The 21,995-nt window shown below is 48.0% G+C and overlaps 1 long non-coding RNA gene across 1 annotated transcript; it reads left to right on the forward strand.

The window, feature by feature from the left end:
* The first annotated feature begins 6,803 nt into the window (after window positions 1–6,803).
* On the forward strand, window positions 6,804–8,417 carry LOC131489345 (uncharacterized). The gene is made up of 2 exons (XR_009250494.1): window positions 6,804–7,124; window positions 7,835–8,417. It is a non-coding gene; the product is annotated as an uncharacterized LOC131489345 (long non-coding RNA).
* The last annotated feature ends 13,578 nt before the right edge of the window (window positions 8,418–21,995 follow it).

Raw genomic sequence — 21,995 nt, forward strand, 5'->3', positions numbered from 1 at the left:
ATGCTCACTTTGGGACCTCTTTCTACTCTGGAGTTTTATGTAGCTCTAATTTCATATTATCCAGAAGCTCTTCTATGTTCGAGGGTTCTTTTGGATCTACGAGGATCTGCGATGTACCTTTCTAAAAGCATGACTCAAGTAAACCTGACATTCACTGACAGTGTGATTCCACCCCTCTGAGCCTCAGTCTCCTCATCTGTAGGATGGGGATGCCCACACCCACCTCTTAGCATAAACTAATGTGTATAAAGCTCTTAGTGCGGTGCCTAGCACATAACAGGCATTTGACGGATGTCCCTTGCTCGTGAATCAGGATTGTCAAGTATCAGGTTATCCTGCCCTTGAGGGTATTTGGTTGCGCTGTGTTTTCCCCCAGGAGCTGGAGGTACCATCAGCTTCCCCCCTGTTGGCTGACACACAGAGTCGGTCTCCCCTGGGCTCTTTCCAGCTTCCAGACACCAACACAGGCCTCTTACTTCTGTGCCCGCTGGGCTGGGGCTATCCGTCCCCCGCGGAGAGATTTACCCCCATTCTCACAGCCGGGCCTTCAGAAGCCCCACCACCAGGCATGCTGGCCCCTGACCCACCACCCTCTTATTCAAGGGTCTCAGACTTGAAGCCCTCAGGCAGACTCAACCTACCTTCGGTCCTGGTTAGCAATCAGTGTTTTAAAATGTGAATGTGGGCAATGTCCTTACTCTCCTGACTGCAGACTCCACTTCTCCCTAGTGCCTAACTCCTCCCTCCAATTCCCACAGTCCCTGAAACTGCCTGGAGCTAGCAGGGGTTCGAGCTGGCAGTTCCTGAGAGGAATCTGCAGCTTGCCCCCTTCTGAGGACAGTAGTATGTAATGGAAAATGCTGAGAAGTCCAGAGGCCCAGGTCAGGGATCACCAGGCACATGCTGTCTGGTTCTCTGGGCCTCATTTCATCCACTGCAATATCTATAGTCTCGGGCACATGAGAAGCTCTTAGCAAATAGTGTTTGAATGAATGAAGTCTCCCCCCCGGGCCGAGATCATCTTTACCAACTAATATGTAATTCGCTGGGGTAAGGGAGGCGGTCTCCTCCTTTGCTGCTGAATTTTAACAACCTGCTATTAAAGGAAAAGCCAGACCGTGACTACATGGGTTATAAAACATCGGGTCTGAGACAGAAGCTGGGCCCCAGTCTGTGAAAACTGAGTGAAGGCTGCCTAACTCGGTAGTAAAACATATGCTTGCCAAGCAGGGGTGCAGAAACACACAAAAAAAATTTTTTTAATTGATATCTTTATAGGGGGAAATGGAAGTTTGTTGGATTTTATTGACGTTATTTTACACATTGTAATTTATTTGTATTTAATTGACATTTTCCAGATTAGGACAGGTGGTAGGAAAGGGCGGGGGCAGCCACCACGTCTTTGCTTTTGCCCAGCAGGGGGAGCTGTGGAGCAGCAAGCGTGGCCAGAGCCGTGAAACTTACCAGGGGCCAATGGCCCCGGCTGCGTGTCCCGCCGCTGGAGCCGCTGCGGGGTCCAAAGGCACCGAGAGTGTGTGCGGCCCCGCTGCACCCACCCCCCAGACCCGCGTCTGGGAGTTCTCGGACCCCTAGAACCCGCGCCTTTGTGACCCGCACAGACGGGCGTTCTCCCCTGGAAGGCGCTGGGAAAGCACAGGGCCCTCGGGAGAGGACCAAAGGGAATGGAGGGAAGGTGGGGGTTGGGGACGTGACACACCTCTCAGCGACCCCTTCCCAGACTAGCCGCACCCCCACCATACTGAGTAACCGGCGCTCACACCGGCCTAAGGCCCTCCGCCCTCGTGGCTGGCAACTCCGATTCCTGCTCGTCTCCCTCTCCCGCACACTTACAGCAGCCTCGCGGGGTACAGTCTCCACACGCACTAAGAGGGATCCACTCCCTCCTGCTCTGCAAAACAAGAAAGCCAGGATTTAAGAGGAAGAAAAGAACGTCACCCGTGCGGGGGGGAAATTTGCCCATCATTTTTCTTCGGGCGCACCCATATCCACCCTCTATGAGCTTGACACAGGGAACCCCCAGTCTGACCCAGGTCATCTGGTGTGAGCATTTTTCACTGGCCGAATGGAGTTTGGCAGCTTAAACCTTTTTCATACAAATGGCCCTTAACACAAGCCGGCCACTTGTCCTGGGGCTCCAGGTTGCTCAAAGCAAATCATTGCAAGCACGATTTCACCAGGGTAATTTTGATTCCATGGGATTTCCACCTTACCTACTAGGCCCTGGAATTATTGTAGCTCAGCCATACTAAGAGCTCCATTTTTCTTATCCCTAAACCCTGGGGGCAGAATGTGTTTTAGAACTTAACTACATTTTTGGTTTCAGAAAGGCAGTATGGTGCAGGAGGGAGCACGTGGTCCCTGTTCACTGGCAGCCATGTTGTAACCATGAGGAAAATTAGGGTATGGCATATTAGGTATGGGGTTTGGGCAACATGTCATGAGCGAACACATTAACATTTCTGCAAGGAAACATATGAATACTCATACCAAGTAGAATAAGGATTTTGAGCAGCCTCATGTCAGGCCTTGATTATTCACGTGAAGTGTTTTGGTACAAGTGTTAGCCTCCTCATTTTAGAGATGAGGAAACTGAGGCTTGAAGAAACACAGTGACTGTTGCAGTAGGTGGGGAAGCCAGTATTCGAATCCAGGGCTGTCTGTTTCTAGGGCCCCATGTCTTACCATAACCCTGAGCAAAACCACCGCCCCAGGCCCTAGCAGCAATTCTGGAAGCTGGTATTCAGCATGTCTCTGATAGTTAAAGGGCCGCCGTAGCCCTCTGCTCCATGCATAGCCTAGTGACTCACACATTTCAAGTGTCAACGACTGAAAAATGATTAAGTTCAATTAGGTTCAGGACTTGTTAAAAATAGGCTCTCCCTCAGAAGAATTTACTCTCCCTGCCTTTATGGGCACAGATCTCAGCAGCCCCCATGCAGAGAAGTGCAAGGCTTTTTAAATTAGAACATGCCAGAATTGATTCTGCTAAAGAGATCTTCAGCTCCATCAGCAGGGCTTGGAGCAGACTGAGATGCCAGCTTGCCAAAGCAAGGAGCCAGTGGTGAGAAATGTTGGTGATAACGGAGTCTACAGAATGGAGGAGGAAATTAGAATCAAGCTGCAGAGGGGCTGGGCAAAGGCATTTGGCTACAGACCGGGAAGCTGGTTGTCCAAATGATTCTTTGGCTACAAGGATCAGAAATCCACTTGAAATGATTCAAAATGATTTTTCTCTTTTTTTCCTTCTCCAGCATCTGTTCTCCCTTCTTCCTTCCTAGCTGATTCTGATTTGTCCAGGTAACCAGCCCTCTCCCATGCAGCCCAGGTGACCAGAAGTTGGTTTTCACTGGTATCTCCAGGGTAGATTTTGATTATCCTTAGCCAATCACAACCTTTCCATCCTCTGCACCAATGATTGGATCAGGAACATAAGTGCAAGCCAATCAGTGCATAGCATTCTCCTGGAGACTGCAACTCTTTAGAGAATAGGTACATAACTTACAGTGGCTTAAACAGACAGAAAGGAAGTATTTATAGTCCAAGGTTGGAGGGGAAATGCTTTTTCTAGCTCCATGGATGGGAACAAGGAAGCATGTGGCCCCTGTTGTTGATAGCAGCCCTCTTGTAACCATGAGAGAAGCCAATGAGAGAACAAAGCCAACACATGATGGAGGGAAGAGCCAAGAAAGAGTTGCAGAGCAATATACCTGGAACTTTGATCATGCCATGCCTGAAACCCACTTTGCACTTCCGATTATAAGAATTAATAAATTTTCTTATTGCAGCCAAAAGCAGGTTAACTTATATGACTACTAGGGTTATCATGGGTGAACTGGAGGCACAGCCCTGTGAGGAATAAGAACTAAGAACTTGGAAAGTTATCGGGGACCAAGTCAGCTCTTCTCTCCAGCTCTGTCTCTCAAACTACCTGGTCTCTCAACCTAACCTCTTGTTTTTGTTTTTATTTTTATTTTTTAAAGTGAACCCTACCCTCAACGTGGCACTTGAACTCACAACCCTGAGATCAAGAGTTCTGTGCTCTACTAACTGAGCCAGCCAGGCCCCCCTGATCCCTTATTTTTAAAGACTTTTTTTTTTTTCTTTCCCTTCCTTCCCAGCTTGCTTCTTTTGAGTTTTCTCACTTTGGAGCCCAGTTTAAAAAAAAAAAAATCAATGTTCTAATCTCAATTTCTTAGGAAAGAGAATCCAATTGGCCTGGTCTAAATTTGATATTCACTGTCGGCCCAATCATATGGTATCAGGGGACCATGATCAGGGGATACAATAGCCCCTTTGTAGGAACTGTGAAAGTAACTCTCAGAAAAGGGGGCACAGGCAGGGAGGGCACAGCGTTATAGAGGAGAGAACACTGGACAAATTGTTAAGATACTCGGGTTTTACTCCTGGCTCTGCCACTGATTTGCCGTGTGCCCTTAGAAAAGTCAGTTGACCTCTCTGAGCCTTAAATTCTTGAAACTGCTAGGGCCAGATTGAGAACTTTAAAGCCTAAAAAAAGATTGTGAAATATTTCGCTCTGTGTATGGATTCAAAATAAAAATAGTAGCAATCCACAAGAGAAGGGTCAGTCTGATGAGATTCTGACTTTTGCCATAATAGTTTTTTTTAATGTTTATTTATTCTTGAAAGAGAAAGAGCATTCCCGAAGCAGGGAAGGAACAGAGAGAAAGGGGGACAGAGGATCCGAAGTGGGTCCTAAGCTGACAGCAGCAAGCCCAGTAAGGGGCTTGAACTCACCAACCGTGAGATCGTGACCTGAGCCAAAGTCAGCCGCTCATCCAACTGACCTACCCAGGCGCCCCAATAGTTTTTTGTTTAATGAAATAACAAATAATTTTGGAAAAAATACATATAGTTTGAGTGTCCCTCGTTCATATTGCCGGTTTCAGATTCCTCCTCGGCAGGATCCAAAACTGATTCCCTCTTGGCTTTCCTTCCACAAAAGCCCAAATCAGCAATTATAATCTCAATGGCAGACTTCTAACATAAGGAATGATGAGGGTTCCACATCCTTCAGAAAGTAATGTGGCCTCACACATCAAGATCTCTAGAAGTGTTTACACCCTTCAACCCAGGAAACCTAAGTCTGGGATTCTTCCTAAAAAAATAAGTCCAAAGGCGAAAGAAAGAAAGAAAGAAAGAAAGAAAGAAAGAAAGAAAGAAAGAAAGAAAGAAAGAAAGAAAGAAAGAAAGAAAGAAGAAAGAAAGAGAAAGAAAGAAAGAAGAAAGAAAGAAAGAAGAAAGAAAGAGAAAGAAAGAAAGAAAGAAAGAAGAAAGAAAGAAAGAAAGAAAGAGAGAAAGAAAGAAGAAAGAAAGAAAGAAAGAAAGAAAGAAAGAAAGAAAGAAAGAAAGAAAGAAAGAAAGAAAGAATCCCTAGACACAAAGATGCCCTTGTAACAACTCTACAGGGGCAAGTGGAAGTAAGCAAACAGCAACAAAATAGCCATGTGGAGGGAAAGAAGCCAGACCCCTAGGAGCTCATACTGAAGGGTGTCCTTTATGTAAAGTACAAAACTGGGGATAAGGCCCAGTGCAAGGAGAGGTCAGAATACAGGGTATCTGGTGGAAGGGAGCTGGAGCAGACATAGCTGGTGGGGAGTCAGGGGGCTTCCAGAGTGCTGGGAATGTTCTGTGTCTTGCCCTGGGTACGTGGATAAGCTCACTTGTGAAAACTCGTCAGACGGCTCACTTCTGATGTATACATGTTATATATGCATACTGTACTTCAATAAAAAAGTTTTCTACAAAGATGAACAAGAGGGTTTTTATTTATTTTTTTTAATGTTTATTATTTATTTTTGAGAGAGAGAGACAGACACAGCATGAGCAGGGGAGGGGCAGAGAGAGAGGGAGACGCAGAACCCGAAGCAGGTTCCAGGCTCCGAGCTGTCAGCACCGAGCCCGACGCAGGGCTTGAACCCGTGAACTGTGAGGTCACGACCTGAGCTGAAGTCGGACGCTTAAACGACTGAGCCACCCCAGCACCCCAAGAGGGTTTTTATTTTATTTTATTTTATTTTTTTAATTGTGGCATATCTATTAATGGGACATTCTAGAATGTTGAAAAATAATTAGAAAAATAACCACATGTCTTGGGCATATGCATAACACAACACCCCTGTATCACTTTGCCCACCCTACACCAGTTCGTTCTCTACCCTTCTCTGCCAACCTGGTGTCCACATCACCCCTGGGCTCCCTCGCCTACTGGTTTCCAGCTGGGCGTGTAGCCAATGGGAGGGACCAGCAGGAGATCAGAAGGCGGGTGGGGGGGGGCATTTCCTTCAAAGTCCTTCTTGGACTGGGCATGGTGTCTCTGGCAGTAAGCCACCGCGTACCTCCAGCTCCAGCTTCTGTCTAGAGGGCTACCTCCCCAGCCCCAGCCCTCCATGCACTTCAGTCCCTCTAATTCCTTCCCGTCTTCCTGTCAACTGCAGAGTTGACAAACTAAAGCTAGGAGTTTCCACCTCAAGACTGCATGTTATGTCAGACTGAATTAAGCATCTTACTTCTTAGCCTTTATTAAAGGTAGTAACGGCTTCCCTCTGCTGCTCATCTCTCTGTGCATCAACCTCCCTTCTCTGACCCCCTAACCCAGTCCACACTCTGAGAAAAGCCCCTTCTTTAAAGTCTTTTGACCCACTTGAGTCGGATTCAGTTTTCTTCTGGGGCCCTGACAGTCACAGCCCCCGTCCCCCACCTTCCCCTGCGACAAGCAAGTGACCTTCTTGGATTTGGTGCTGCCCTCTGGAGAGGACGGAACCAGCCTGGGAGTGAAGCCAGCATTAATTTCAATTTGGCACCAGGAGCAGTGCCAAACGCTTCCATCTTTTTGAAATAACTGGGCCCTCCCCCCTCCCCACATGTGTTAGCATCCCGCCCCCAAGGCGAGGCTGTGAACAGGCAGAGCACAGCGAGCGAGCGAGGGAGAGAGAGAGGGAAAGAGAAGACTGTGGATGCTCTATGTTAGCCCGGTGCTCCGAGAAGTATGAACATCCGCTGTGCTGATGGGGTTTGGGGGTGATGGTGGGGTTCGGAGTCGATGGCCAAGAAAGAATTCCTGAAGACGTCTTTGGTGCAAAAAGGTGATTTTCTTAAAGCACGGGGACAGGACCCGTGGGCAGGAAGAGCCGCACTGGGGTTGTGAAGGGCGACTGATTATATACCTTCAGGTTGGGAGGGGGTTAGGGACAGCCCAAGTCTCTAAGGAATTTTGGAAGCACGGTTTCCAGGACCTTGAGGGGCTAGCTGTTGTTAGCAAAACGCCATTTAGTGCTGTTTAGCAAAACCCCTCACATGAGACCCTTCTGATGCGTATCAGGGGTCATACGCTTGGGGTATAATTGCCAACACACGCTTGGGGGGTTAAAGATAAAGGAGGTTTGCAAAGGGATTTTTATGTGTTTAAGGAGACTCACAGGATCCTGGGGGGTCAGGGTAATGTTAAGCCAAGATTTCCTTTTGCCCCTAGCCAAGTGTCATCACGGAGTCAGCTGGGCTCCTAGAGGAAGGTCACTCTGCCTGTTTCAAGGACTCGTCACTGGGCTGTAGGCAGTCAGGGCATTTAATTTTTCATTTGCCTTTGTTTCTGACATCACGATGGCAAGCACTTAAACCCCCTTCCCTCCTGATGAGGGGTGATATTAAGGCTCCAGGAAACAGAGTCTATAGGTTTCTGGAGATCAGGCTATGGATAAGATTGCCTTTTTTCTTGCAGTTTACGAAGTTGTCCGTACACTGAAGGAGACTCCTGTCAATTTAACCATTTGTTTTCTTTCCTTTCCTTTGTTCTTAGGCAGCCAGGAGAGCCTGAGGAATATCACATATGTCCCACCCTTGAGTGGGGGGGGGGGGGTGCCCTAGCTTGTACTTTGCCCTCAGCTTGCCTTATGCTCCCTCATCAGTGCCACTCAGCTGCTCTAAGGAAAGATCGCCTCTGTCTGGCCTCTTCAGGGGACGTTGAAGCTTCTACCATTTGTCTTACCAAATCCACTCTCTCCTTCCTTCCTTTCCTTTTCTTCCTTTTATTGAGGATGGCAGGTGCCCCACTTTTAAAACTCCCCTTGAACTGGAGCTGGCCTTGGGCCTTGCTTTGACCAACGGAATACAGCAGAAGGGAAGCCAGCCACTGGGAGAGACGTCTGAGTACTGAGACCACCAGGCTGTGAGGAAGCGCAAGCTGGCCACCGGATGAGACCACTCAGAGGAGCACCAAAGCCGAAGTCACGTGAACGAAGCCTTCTTGAACCTTCCAGCTTAGCCCAGCTGCCAGCTGAATGCAGTTCAGCGAATGGCCCCAGCCAACACCGTGTGGGACAGAAACACCCCCCAGCTGTACTCTTGTCAGCCCGCAGAGTATAAGAAATAATCGCATTGTTTTACACGACTAAATTCTGGCATGGTTACATAGCAACAGTAACTGAAACCTCTTTCCTGCTTGGGACCATAGGGAGAGACATCACCAACATGCTGGGCAGGGAAAAAAAAAAAAAAAAAAAGGCAAAGGAGAGAAACGGGCTGGTCCCAGAGGAGACTATTGAGTTGACAAGCTAAAGCTGGAAGTTTCCACCTCAAGACCTCTTGTAGTGTCAGATTGAATTAAGCATCTTCTTTCTTAAGCCTCTATTAATCAGTTCTTCTGGTACAAGCTGCCAAAGTCACTCCAACTGATACCGCAGATTGGTTACAGATACCGAGCGCTGATGCTTGTAAGGCGCTGCGGTGAGCATATCTATTCCGATGCTCCAAGGACCTGGGGCCTTGCTGATACTGTCCAGGACTGCCTCTGGCAAGGTCAGCTCCTTCCGGGAGAGCCAACAACCCAGCCGGGAGCGCGCCTTCCACATGCAAACCAACCAGTTCTGGCTGCCTACTTCGTCAAGCTCTCAGCTCCCAGCTACTCTCCCCCTGCCCTAATCACCCCAGTGCCAGGTACTACCAAAAGGGGACACAATCTGCACCTGGGAGCCTGCCGTGCTATTCAAATGACTCCGTCTTAAACCTTCTCCGCTTGCCCGTTCCTTCCTGCAAAAATCACAGTAAAGGCTCTGGCCCACGTTTTTCCCTCACTCCCTCTACCTCCTGCCTGACCCTGGTGCTTCTCCACGTGGCCCCTCTGTGAAATAATAGAAAGTATACATACAGCGGACCCTTGAACAACACGAGTTTGAACTGCGTGGGTGGGCACACATATACGTGGATTTTTTTTTTTTTATAACAGTTCAGTGCCCTAAGTGTATTTTCTATTCCTTACGATTTGCTTAACATTTTCTTTTCTCTAGCCTACTTTATTATAAGAATACAGTATATAATATATATAACATACAAAAGTGTATTAATCAACTGTTGATCTTATCGGTAAGGCTTCTGGTCAACAACTGGCTATTAGCAGTTAAGATTTGGGGAAGTCAAAAGTTACATGGGGATTTTTGACTGGGGGCAGGGGAGTCAGTGCCCCTGACCCCAATGTTGTCCAGTGGTCAACTGTATTAGCCCCAGCCCCCAGTTTCTGGCACGGAACTCCTAACACTCTTGGAATTTCCTCACTGATAAGAGCACTAGAAGCATATTTTGTTCTACCATTAAGTCATTGACCCCGGTTCCTGACACAGTTCCTAAATCCTTTTGAATTTATATATTTACATTTATATAGTGTTTCCTACTACATGCCAGGCCCTGTTCTAGGCATTTGCAAACATTCATGCACTCACAACATTTCTGTGAGGTGGGTACTATTATTGTCCAATTTTACACATGAGGAAACTGGACACAGGGGAGGGGAAGTGACTTGCCGAAGGTCACGCGATGAGGAAGAAAGCAGAGCCAGAATCCGCACGCACCCTGTCTGGCTCTGTTCCGTGACCATCCGCTAGCTCTGGTCATTACTGACCCCTTGAGAAAGGCATCGACTCCCATCAAAGCTCACGCCAACCCCTCCCCAATTTTCTACTTCCATTCCTCCCAGACCCCTTTGAGCTCTGTGCCCCCGGGATCCTGGGGTGTCTCAACCGCAATGGCAGCTTTTCTAAATGATCCCAGTAAACAAACCTCAGGCCACTACGTCCAGCTTTCATTTTGTGGGTCCCAGGCTTTCTCGAAAATTGTCCTCTCCTCTGAGAGATTTAGATTAATCCCCTTATTCGGTGGCTCAGGATCAGAGAGATAGTTGGGTCACCTGCTTCAGCCTAGCCAGACTGGATTATCTGCCGTGACCCCAAAATTCACTCAGGCACACCTGCTCCCGAGACGTTTGCTGATTAATAACAGCAGGGAGTTTGGGGAAGTTGTGTTTTTCACCTTCTGGGAACGTCTATGGCTTGAACGCAGAGGCCACCTGATGTAGGGCAGTAAACATACTTCTCCTCACCCCTCATCCCCAACCCCTCAGCTACCACCCTGAATCGGCATCATTTGAAAACCTCACCATATTCCACATCATTTAAAGACCCAGAAAGTAAAAGCTGATTGAGTCAATGGTCATCAAATTAAAAAACTTGAGAGTGACCAGAATGTTCTCAAATCATCCATGTAATGACCACCTTTGAGTTTTCCTGACTTCCTCTGGTAAGGACGTCTCAGTTTCCCTTTTCCCACTCTAAATCCGTGAGGTTGGAGGCGGGGGCACCGCGTGCTGTCTGGATGCAGGTGGCCTGGTTCATGGGGGCTGGGTTCTTCCCCAGCCCAGCTCCTGTTCCCTGTGGGACCCTAACTGGAGCTGGTGTGCCAGCCACCCCCTCTAGTCCCCAAATTTGTTTTTTCAGCCTGCTTTATCTCTTTGCCTCCAGCCCAAGCACTCACCTGCTTCCCTCATCTTGAAAATGCTGTTGCCACACTCTTCCTTTTAGGTTATCCTCAGACACTCAGCTGCAGGACGGGGTCCCATTTTGCAGCAAGCCTCTTGTTCACCTCTCTGAGTTACTTTTCACTGCACACCAGACACTCACGAATTTTGCAGTCATCAGCTTATTTGCTATGTATCTCTGTGAAGAAATCCACGTGAGAAAATCCTGTGACGGTTCACACGATCTCCCAAAGTTCAAACAGTCACGGACACCGAACCGTTTTCCAGATTTGACAAATCACTGGTGGGCAGGAGGGCACGGTAGTTCAGGCTTGGGCTGTGGAGTCAGACAGACCTGAGCTCAAATCCCACCTCTGCCACGTGCTAGTGACTTAACCTCTCTGGGCCTCTGTTTCCTCATCCAGGCTGCTGTGTCACACAACTCCAGGAGGCATCATTCACGATGGTGCACCAGGGGGCACCATTTGCACAGACGACAGAGCCCGAGTCCCCTCCTGAGTGTTGTGGGGAGTGGCGCTGACACTACCTCCCTGGATCATTGCGGTCAGGGTCCACCAGAGCGAGAACCAGCACGCAGCAATCATCCCAATAACCTAGCCCCCATTTTACAGAACAAGACACTGAGGTTCAGAGAGCTGAAATGATATGTTGCAGGTCAAACATTAAACAAGTGACAAATCCTGAGCCAGGATTTGAATTCAGAGTTTCTTTGCATCCAGAGCCTGTGAGCTCTCTAGGCTGCTGTTCCGCCTCCCCAAAGACCTCCAGTTTGGAAAGCTGTTACACCACACGTCTTCACAGCCACGCCCACATCTTTCCCTTCACCTATCGTCATCTCCAGAGATTGCCCTGAAGTGCAAACTCCCTCCTTCCCTCACCCCTGCAGAGCTCCATACAGACCCTCACTTTGTTTGTAGCAGTCCCTTTGAGAAGGCCATTTCAAACTCTACCTGGGGGGTCTCCAATTCCAAAGGAAGCAAATACCTACTTCCTCACTGCTGGGCCCATGGCAGACATTACTAATCAATCCTGGAGCTCTTTCCCAATGGATCCAACAGGCAGCAGTCCAGGCAGGCAGGCACGACTGATTCAGGCAATCTTCCAAGAAAAAAACCACACTTGCTATTCCTTCTCGAGACTGTCATCTCATTGAGAGCAGAAGTGGAGTCTTAATCAGCTCTGCCTACTCTCTGCCCCAAAATAGTAGTACGTTTTCCTATATCAGCAATTTTTGGTGGATGGAAAAATCTGGCTCTCCTTCTTACTAGCATGTGACTTTGAATGAGTCCCTTTATTTTGCCAATGTCAAACAGAAATGGAAGCTCAGGAAAATGAAGGGACTTGTCCAAGGTCACACAGCTGGTAAGAAAGGGAACAAAATTATGTGAAACAGAAACAATAAGTTCTCCTTCACTATATGCTATTGGAGGCAGGGATCCATGCGAAATTCTTAGCACACTGCTTGGCACATGGTTCAAACTCAATCGCGTCAGACTTCTTTTGTATAAACAGAGACTGGATGTGTTCCCTGGCCCCAGCCTTGTGTGAAACTGTTCTCTGTCTCTCTGGCCAGAATCCTTCCTTAATATGAGAACATAGAAGGCCCCAGAAAGCCCAGGTTACTGGCTCATAGATGTTGAGAATGCACCCTCTGGAATACTGGGGAAGAGTAACTGGGTACTTTCTAGAACCCTGGGCTGGATTCAGGAGCTGTGAGATTGTACTCTTGAGACCCCAGTTTGCCCAGCTAAGAAGCAGACGTTGGAATGCAGATCCCAAAAGACTCCTCTGACATTCAAATCTGCCTTCTCCTGCTCCCTCCCTGTGGCCCAAAGCAAGCTGGTGGGTGGTACATTATATAAGGAGCTTCCCAGGCTGTTGTGCAACCCTGGGCTGCCACACAGCTGCAGGGAAAGCTGGGACCCAGGAGGCTGGGCCTGGCTCTGAAGCAGACAGCTTCCTGCGGAATTTGCCTGGCCACGGAAGGCAGGACCACTGATGAGGTCTTTCTTCCTTCCAGTCTTCCTGCCCTTTCCCTTTCTTCCTTCCCTCCTTCCTCCTTGCCTCCCCATCTTTCTTTCTTTCTTTCTTTCTTTCTTTCTTTCTTTCTTTCTTCCTTTCTTCCTTTCTTCCTTTCTTTCTTCCCTCCCTTTTCTTTGTTTTTTTTCTTCTTTCTTTCTTTCTTTCTTTCTTTCTTTCTTTCTTTCTTTCTTCCCTTCTTTTCTTCCTTCCTTCCTTCCTCCCTTCCTTCTTTCTTTCTTTTTTTTCCTCCCTCCCTCCTTCCTTTCTTTTCTTTCTTTCTTTCTTTCTTTCTTTCTTTCTTTCTTTCTTTCTTTCTTTTTCTTCCTCTTTCTTTCCTTTCTCAAAACCTACTGATAGAAACCATAGATAGACCCTAGAGCCATGGGTTCAAATCCCAGCTCCACCAGTTACCAACTGTGGGACTTTGGGCACATTGCTTAAACTCTCTGTGCCTCATCTATAAAATGGGGGTGATAATAATACTGATCCTCACAATGCAACCTCAAAATCCCTGGCCTCACAGAACCTACAGTCTAGGAAGGGAGACCAGCAATAAATAAATAATTCTACAATTAACTGATAATTAATGATTATTGTCAAAGGTCTGGGGAGTCAGGGAATGTCTCTCATGCAATTGTGACTTGTCCATTTATTGTCTCTTCTATGAGCTTATAAGCTCCAAGAGGGCTGGGATCATGTCTGTTTTGTTTACTAATGTTTACCTGGCATCAGGAGGCACTCAATAGCTGTGTTTGGATCAACGGATGAATGAAGTGATGTTCCACTGGAGACCAGATGGGTGAGTAGAGTAAACCAAGTGAAGAGAGTAGAGGAAGAGCATCCCAGGCAGAAGGAACAGCAAGTGCAAAGACCCTGTGGCTGGAAGGAGGTTGGAGTGTTTGAGGAAATGAGGCAAAGATGATGTGTCTGGAAGAAGCAGAGTGACAGGGAGCACGGAGCAGTCCACACAGGGCCTTGGGAGCCACGTGGTGGATTTTCTCCACCAACTTCCCAGCCAGGGATGTATTGGGGCTGAGCTGGGTGTCAGAGGGGCCTGGGTTCAGATCCCAGCTTCCCCACTTTCTGGCTGCATGACAAGTCAGTTAACCCCCGTGGGCCCAGATCCTCATTTGCAAAGAGGACGTAATGACAGTAACCTATTCCATGGTGTTTGGGGAGGATTATGGAACGTAAAGCAATTACCACAGTGCCTTGCACGCAGGTAGTGCTCAAGAAATGTAGGTGTGGTTAAAATAATGTTGTTATGATTGACTCAAGTCTCCTGGCTCTCTTTCACTGTCCCCTAAAGCTGGGTCTTCCCTTAAGGAGTGTCCCCATCTCTAGGCCCTCCCAGGGACATAGCTGTCCTTGCCCTCCCCACTCAGTCCTAGCTCCCTCAGGCCCTCCTGGGGCTGTTCTCCCTGAAGTTCCCATAGCCCAGACTGAGGAGACGGCTCCCTTGGCTCAGGGCAAAATCCGCAACTGCGTTGCTAAGCAACCAACCCTCATCCAGATGCCAGCTGCAGCCTGGGCAGAGGGACCAGAAGAGAGAAACGTCAGCACTCCAGGGAGGGCCTCCTGGGATGGCCCCAAGACCACAGGCTCCAACCAGGGCTGCAGCAGGAGAGAGGCAAAGCAGATGGCTCACATGCCACCCCCTGGGTCACAGCCCTCACTGAAAGTCAGCACACAGCCTTTGGGGTCAAGGGCAAATCCAAATGCGTTCAGACCCCAGCTCTACAATTTACCAGCTGTGCACTGTCAGTCAAGTCAGCGAACCTCTCTGAGTCTAGCTTACTCATCTCTACAATGGGAGGTAGATCTAACTACAAATTCATCATGAGGTTTGCACGGGGTGATGTACATGAAAATGCCCAGCACAGAGTAGGTGCTCAAAGAGTCTTGACATATGGGTTATATTCAGGGATGGGTCCACTAATCTTGTCACCCATTGGTGGTAATAAAGTTCAGACTTCTGAACCTGCCCTTCATGGTCCCCTCATTTGATCCCCAACTTTCTTCTGTCAATCTAATTACCTACTATTTTTAGGGTCTGTCGATCTTGGCACTACTGACTTAAAAAAAACAGCTCTTTTGATATATAATTCTCATATCTTACAATTCACCCATTTAAGCCTACAATTCAATGCTTTTTAGTACATTCAGGGTTGCATAACTCTGAACACAATTTTACAACATTTTCATCACCCAAAAAGAAACCCCACACCCTTTAGTGGTCACTTCCTATCCCCCCCTCCCTCAGCTGCTGGCAACCACTATCTACTTTCTGTCCCTGTGAGTTTGCCTATTCTGGACTCTTCACATCAATGGAATCATATAGTATGTGGTTTTTGTATCTGGCTTCTTTCACTTAGCATAATGTTTTCAAGGTTCATTCATTTTGTAGCATGGATCAATACCTCATTCTTTTTAATGGCTGAACCACATTCCATTGTTGAGATAGACCACGTTTTGTTTGTCCATTCATCAGTTGATGGACATTTGGGTAGTTTCTACTTTTGAATAATGAATAATGCTGCTGTGAACATTCACACATTTTGTGTGGACTATTGACATTTTGAACCAGATAATTCTTTGTTTGACAGAGGAAGAAGACGGGGGGGGGGGGGGGGCGGGGGCTGGCGGTGTCTGTGCTGTGCATTGTAGGATGTTCAGCATCATCTCTGGCCTCCCCCACCTCAACTCCTCCTGCAGTAAAGACAATCCAGAATGTCTCCAGACATTGCCCAATGTCCCATGGGGGACACCATTACCCTGGTCGAGAACCGCCGTACTCACTGTCCCTTAGCAGTTCCCAAAGCTTCCAGTTCCCTGGCTGAAAGTGCCAGAAGATGCTCTGAGGAAAATAACCTTCTGTGGACAACCCAGTTTGGGAAAGACGTACAGTCGGTCTCCTCCGTTCCTGTCCCTGGAGATTCCTGGTAACTATTAGCCTTTTTCAAGGCTCCCAGAAGGCCTGTAACAGGGACAGGAACACAAACTGTGGAATGTTGTGCAACTCAGCCTTTCTTGAACTCACCTGGCCAAAGAACCCTGTTTTAATCATCATGGAACACCCATGACAGTCGCTCTGGGAACCACTTCTCAGGTGCCTCCTCCCCTCTGACCACACTGGTCTGCTTGTCACTTTCTTGGATACACGTTGCACATTTCAGCCACAGAAACCTTGCTCATATCATGTCCCCAGTGTGGCAGGAACTGTCCCCCAAAACAGCCACTCTCTCCAACTTGCTTCCTAGAGGAAACTTGATTTTGTTTAGGCAGCAATATATCCAGCCTCAAGGGACAAATCATGGTTACTCAAAGCCAAACATGCCAATCCTGTTTCTCTCTGCCCGTGATTGGTGTAGGTGCGGACACATGGCCCAGTCTTAGCCAATGGAACTGAAGGTGGAAACTTCGGGGAAATATTTTTATACCTGATAAAGAGCTGCACCAAAAAAAAGGCTCTTACCCGCTGAGTCACGACTTCACGTTTGGGATGCTGTCTTCCCAGGACATGAGGTCTGGGGTACATGGCAGCTATCTTGACAACATGAGGGGACAAGGTTAGGAAATGAGGCAACGCACTGAAGGTGACGGGCCAGATAGAGAAAATCGAGGTCCTTTCTCGCATCACTGAGCTGCCATATCGGCACTGCCCAACCCACCTCCAACTTCTTGATCTGTGAAATGATGAATCCTATTGTAACTTGTAGCCAGAGCGTGCACACCGATAGCCCTCGAGCAAGCTGGCTTTTGCTGAATAACAAAACACCCCAAAACTTAGTGGCTTAAAACAACAAACGTTTATTATTTCTCGCTACTCTGGGTAGCTCTGGCCTGGAGTGGCTTAAATGGGACTGGGAGATCTAGGAGATCCTCACTCACGTGTTCGTCAGCGGGGCTCGATGACCGCGCACCCCTCCTCACCCAGCAGGCCAGCCCCAGCCGGGCTCATTCGCACAGCGGTGATTGCAGGATTCCCGGCAGCAACGAACGATCCCCAGTGCACAAGCCGCTGCTTTTGCATCATGTTTGCTAATGCCTACGAGGCCAAAGCAAGCCACACGGCCAAGTCCAGACTGGAGGGCTGGAGAAATGGACTCTGCTTCTTGACCGGAGGGACAGCAGTGCCAGGCGTGTAGGGATGGGAAGGACTGGGGCCCACATGGCACACCCCCAAGCCCCTTACCTGGAAGGCTCCAGCATTTAACACAGGGCTGGCCCGTGGTGTGCTCTCATTAACTTCGTGGAATAAAGGAGTGGATTCCCTCAGCCCCCATTGCCTGTGGCCCCAGATCCTCACCCAGATTCCATTTCAAATGGGCTGGGTAGAGATGGCCCCTTGGCTTCCGATTTTCCCACGCTAGGTGGCACCTGTTAAAGAAAAACGGAGCTTATTTCTCCCTGATGGAAAAGTCCAGGCCGGGCCCGGTTAGAGTGTCGAGCAGCATCAGGGACACAGGATCCTCCCAGCCAGACGCACTTCCGTCCAGGGTCCCACCTCGTGGTCCAAGAGGGCGGCATTTGTGTTCCAGACTGCAAGTAAACGAAGGGACAAAGAAGCACCAGCAAAGGGAGCATATCCACCTTGGCTCAGGGTTCTCCAGAACCCTTCCTTCTGTTAGCCATAATTCAGTCACATGTCACCACCTACCCACAAAGGAGGCTGGGAAATTCCAAGTGGCCATGTTCCCTGCTAAAAATTGGATTTCTTTTGCTTTCAAATGGACGTGGGGAGATACATAGCAGTGCTTGCCACAGCTCTCCTGGCCTCAATTTGCTCTCCTGTGAAATGGGGGTAATGACAGTTCTGCCCTAGAAGGTCCTTGGGAGAAATTACATTAATGGGTATAAAGAGCTTGGTAAATTGGCAATAAATGTTAGCAATGATTGTGATAATGAGCAAAACATCCTGGTAGCAAATAAGAGGGAAGAAAAAGAAGTCAGTGTTTTCTGTGCCAGGTAGGGGTGTGCCCGGATTCGGTCAGGTTCGCTGATTAGGTAAATGACAGGTGCTTGCCCCGAGAGAACACTGGGACCTGTTTTAACGCCCAAAGAGCAGTCAGAGGTAAATTAGTGTCTCCTTTTGTCTCCAGGAAGTGAGCCAAACTCCTCAGGAACAATTTGTGCTCCTAAGAGGCCAAAGGTGGCCCTTGAATTAACTTGCACAATTTATTACTTCTCCAACCTGTTGTCAGGAGCCTGGGTGAGGCGGGACTTGGCTTCCTGTGAATCTGGGAAGAGCCTGAAGGTGGTAAGGGTGGGGGTGAGTGGGCACAGCCAACTGAGGAGACCCGAGGCAGGACTGGATTCCTGGGCCTTTTCACAGGGAGTTCAGCACTTGGGCTCTGAATGTGGGTAGGAAACCCCTTCTTGGGAGCACGGCAAGTTTTTCTTGGAGGGGACAATTTCTATTCTTCTCTGATTTCAAAATGAGCCAATTGTCTTAGATCCCAACAAACTAGCAAGTATCCAACAGGACCCAGGAGCAACCCAGAACTCTCCTGGAGGGCTCTCTTAATTTAGTACGCTCTAGGACTTGTGAAAAATGCAGGTGGCAGAACCCAGACCCAAGAATTCTGAATGGGTAGTTGAGAGTAGAAACTTCTTTAAGTGCCCATGTGTTTCGATACATTCAGAGGGAAAACGCTTCTGCGAGATTCATTATGTGCTGGGCTTACTGCAAGGGCTTAATAAACAGTAGCTGACAGAATCTCTTCCTTGAGAATCATTATTACTCCCACTTTACAGATGAGGAAACCAAGGCACAGAGAGGTGAAGTAATTTGCACCCCGCCTGGCAGCTGAGATTTGAACCCAGGCAGCCAGGCTCGGAAACCAGGCTCCACCTCCTACCTCCTCTGCTTCTCATTGTTCTAGAAGTAACATCTGTTGGCATTTCAGCTTAGCTCTCTTCAGATCTCTGGAAACTACCTAGCTTTCACATTTGCCTTATCTGCCTAAGGATATTGAGGAGGTTCACAACAGGGTTACCTGGGATGGGGAGTGGGTAACTGGGAGACAGAGAATGGAGGGAAACTTCCCAGAACACCTTTTCATACAGTTTTATTGTTTCTGAATCATGTGAGTGTATTTTCTACTCAAAAAATAAATACGCTGATTTTTGTTTTAATGGGATAATAGCACTTGAAGAATACGTTTTTAACCCTACGTGGGGTCAAACATATGCTTATATGTTTCACACATATCTAGGCAATATGGATAGATGTATCTGGAATCAAATACATCTGGGTTCAAATCCCAGTTTTGCCCCTAACCAGCTACGGACCATGGGCTAGGGACATCACCGCTCTGTGCCTCAATTTCTCATCTGTAAAATGGGGATAATAATAGCTCCTACTTCCTAGGCGAGATATTGCATAGAACGCCTCGCAAAGGGCTGGTCTGGGTAAGGCTCAATCAAAATTTGCCACGAACACACATATAAACAGACTGACACTTGATTTTCCACTTGATGGTATGTCTTGAGCCACTTCCCATGTCAATACCAGCAGTAGCTCAGGATTGGGCTGCTGTCTCTCCACGTCACATCCTCTAGAATGCTCTTTTAAAATGCAGGCTCTGGGGCACCTGGGTGGTGCGGTTGGTTGAGTGTCCGACTCTTGATTTCAGCTCAGGTCATGATCCCAGAGTCGTGGGATCCAGTCCTGTGTCGGGCTCTGTGCTGGGTGGGGAGCCTGCTTAAGATTCTCTCTCTTCCTCTGTCCCTCTCCTCCGCTCGTGCTCTCTCTCTCTCTCTCTCTCAAAAATAAAATAAATAGGGGCACCCAGGTGGCTCAGTTGGTTAAGCGTCCAACTCTCAGTTTTGGCTCGGGCCATGATATCACAGTTTGTGAGTTCAAGCCCCGCATGGGGCTCTGGGCTGACAGTGTGGAGCCTGCTTGGGATTCTCTCTCCCTCTCTCTCTGCCCCACCCCCACTCACTCTATCTCTCTCTCTCTCAAAAATAAATAAACTTTAAAAAATTTTTTTTAAATAATAAAATAAAAAGCAGCTTCCTAGGCCCCACTGAATCAGAACTGGGAGGGCAGAAGCAGTCTGCATTTTCTAAGTACCTGCTTTTATACACTGAAATTTGAGACCTACAGGAACACATCTGCTTCAGTCTCTTTGGTGGCAGATACACCCTTATTAACCAGGTCCTACTGATGGACAATTGTTTCCACTTGTTTATACACAATGCTGCACTGAACATCTTTTTTAAAGATTTTTTAAAGTTTATTTATTTATTTTGAGAGAGTGAGAGAGAGAGAGAGAGAGAGAGAGAGAGAGAGCATGCACACAGGGGTGAAGGGCAGAGAGAAGGAGAGACAGAGTCCCAAGCAGGCTCCACGCCACCAGCGCAGAGAACATCTCTATACATTCGTGCGAGTGTTTCTGGAGGAGGTGGTAGAGAGTACAATTTTCCCTCAAGAGAAGACCTCATTAATGTTTCCATTTCATTTCTGGTTGAGGTCCTACTATCTTTGATCAGGGCTCTGAGGGAACTTCCAATAAAAAGATGCAGGAAAGATGAGCGGGCACGAGAAGGATGGGCAGACATCTCCAGGCAGCCAAGGCAAAAAGGGAAACAGGATGAATCACATGATTTCTATCAAATGTCCAATGCTTTTCCCTGCCACGCAGTGTTGCTTGTTACCTCTTCTGGATCTCTACTCAGTGTCTGACATACTGTACCTTTATAATCATGTTTATCAGATTTTACAAGAATCTGTTTGCTGGTGATTGATGGTTCCTTAATTCCTCTTTGTAGCTCCAGCCATTCATTCAAAAACATTTATAAGGCTACTACTAAATGTCAGGTACTGTTCTAGGTGCTGGGGATACAGCTGTGAACAAGACGGACCAGCTCCCTGCCTTCAGAGGGTTTATATTCTGATGGGAAGTCAGACATTCATTAAATGGCATACAGATGTATAATAACCAACTGTGGTGAGTTCTATGTAGGAGAGTCCCAGGAGGTGGTGGCAATTTATAACTGGAGGGTCTGATGTAGTTATGGAAGACTTCCTGGAGGAAGAGACATTGAGATAGAGGAGTGGGTCTTCCTGACGCAAACAGCGGGCAGGGTATTCCGGCAGATAGGAGTGAGGCAGCCTAAATGGCTGGGCCCTGCCATGGGAGGCGGCATGACCAAAGTTGAGGCTGGAGGTAGAAAAGACTAGACTAGGCAGGTCTGATGGGCTGCAGTGGGGACTTGAGGCCTCCTAGCCATGGTGAGAAGCATGTGGGTGACATGCTCAAATTTGGAAAGACCACGTCGGCCACAGTATGGAGAATGGAGTGGAGCAGGTGAGAGACACTGACAGAAGACCCCTCAGGAATGAAGGCAGTGTCAGCAACAAATTGCCAGGGGAACTTTACTGGGGCATCCCAGGTATCCCAGAATATCCCAGGGCATCCTGGGAAGAGGCACCTCCTTGAGTCTAAAATACTCATACACCACCCCTCCCACCTCCTCTCAGTCAATCTCTGTTGCCTTTCGCTGCTTTGCTTTTGTTTCTATTTTCATTGCCATTATCTGTTTTTCTCTGCTACTACATATTTGTTTGCTGTTTACTTTCTTGCTGTCTGTCACCCCCTCTAGCGTGTTAGCTTCATAAAAGCGGGAACATCTCCATCTCCTATTTTCCTTGCTGCGGTCCTGCCCCTGCACCATTCACAGTGACAGGCATACAGTAGGTGCTCAATAAAGGCATTGAATGAGTGTGGGAGTGAATGAGACGTTGGGACGTTAGGACAGCTTGTGGCAGTGAGCTGGATCCAGCCTGCCCTCCTGAAGGTGATGGCGACTCATAAGAGCTCTCACTTCAATCCTGAAGTGTAAAGCCTCAGAATTCTCAAGGCCAGACAGGGTTATCCTCCTTCTGAGAGGGTCTGAAGGCCAGAGAGTCGGGGGGAAAGGTATCCATTTGGCAGAGGAGGACAAAGAGCTAAAATGACTTGCCAGAGACCAGGTCAGACCCAGGCAGCGGGGGAGGAGTGAATTCACCAAAGGAGCTCAATTCTTTCAGCTCCACACACCCACGGGTCTTCAATAGATAATGAGATGGTGACAATAATGATGATGATGGTGACAGCAAACATAATGTAACTCACAGGAGTCG

Source organism: Neofelis nebulosa, chromosome 11 (assembly GCF_028018385.1).
Source record: "Neofelis nebulosa isolate mNeoNeb1 chromosome 11, mNeoNeb1.pri, whole genome shotgun sequence".
In the NCBI taxonomy this organism is placed as follows: Eukaryota; Metazoa; Chordata; class Mammalia; order Carnivora; family Felidae; genus Neofelis; species Neofelis nebulosa.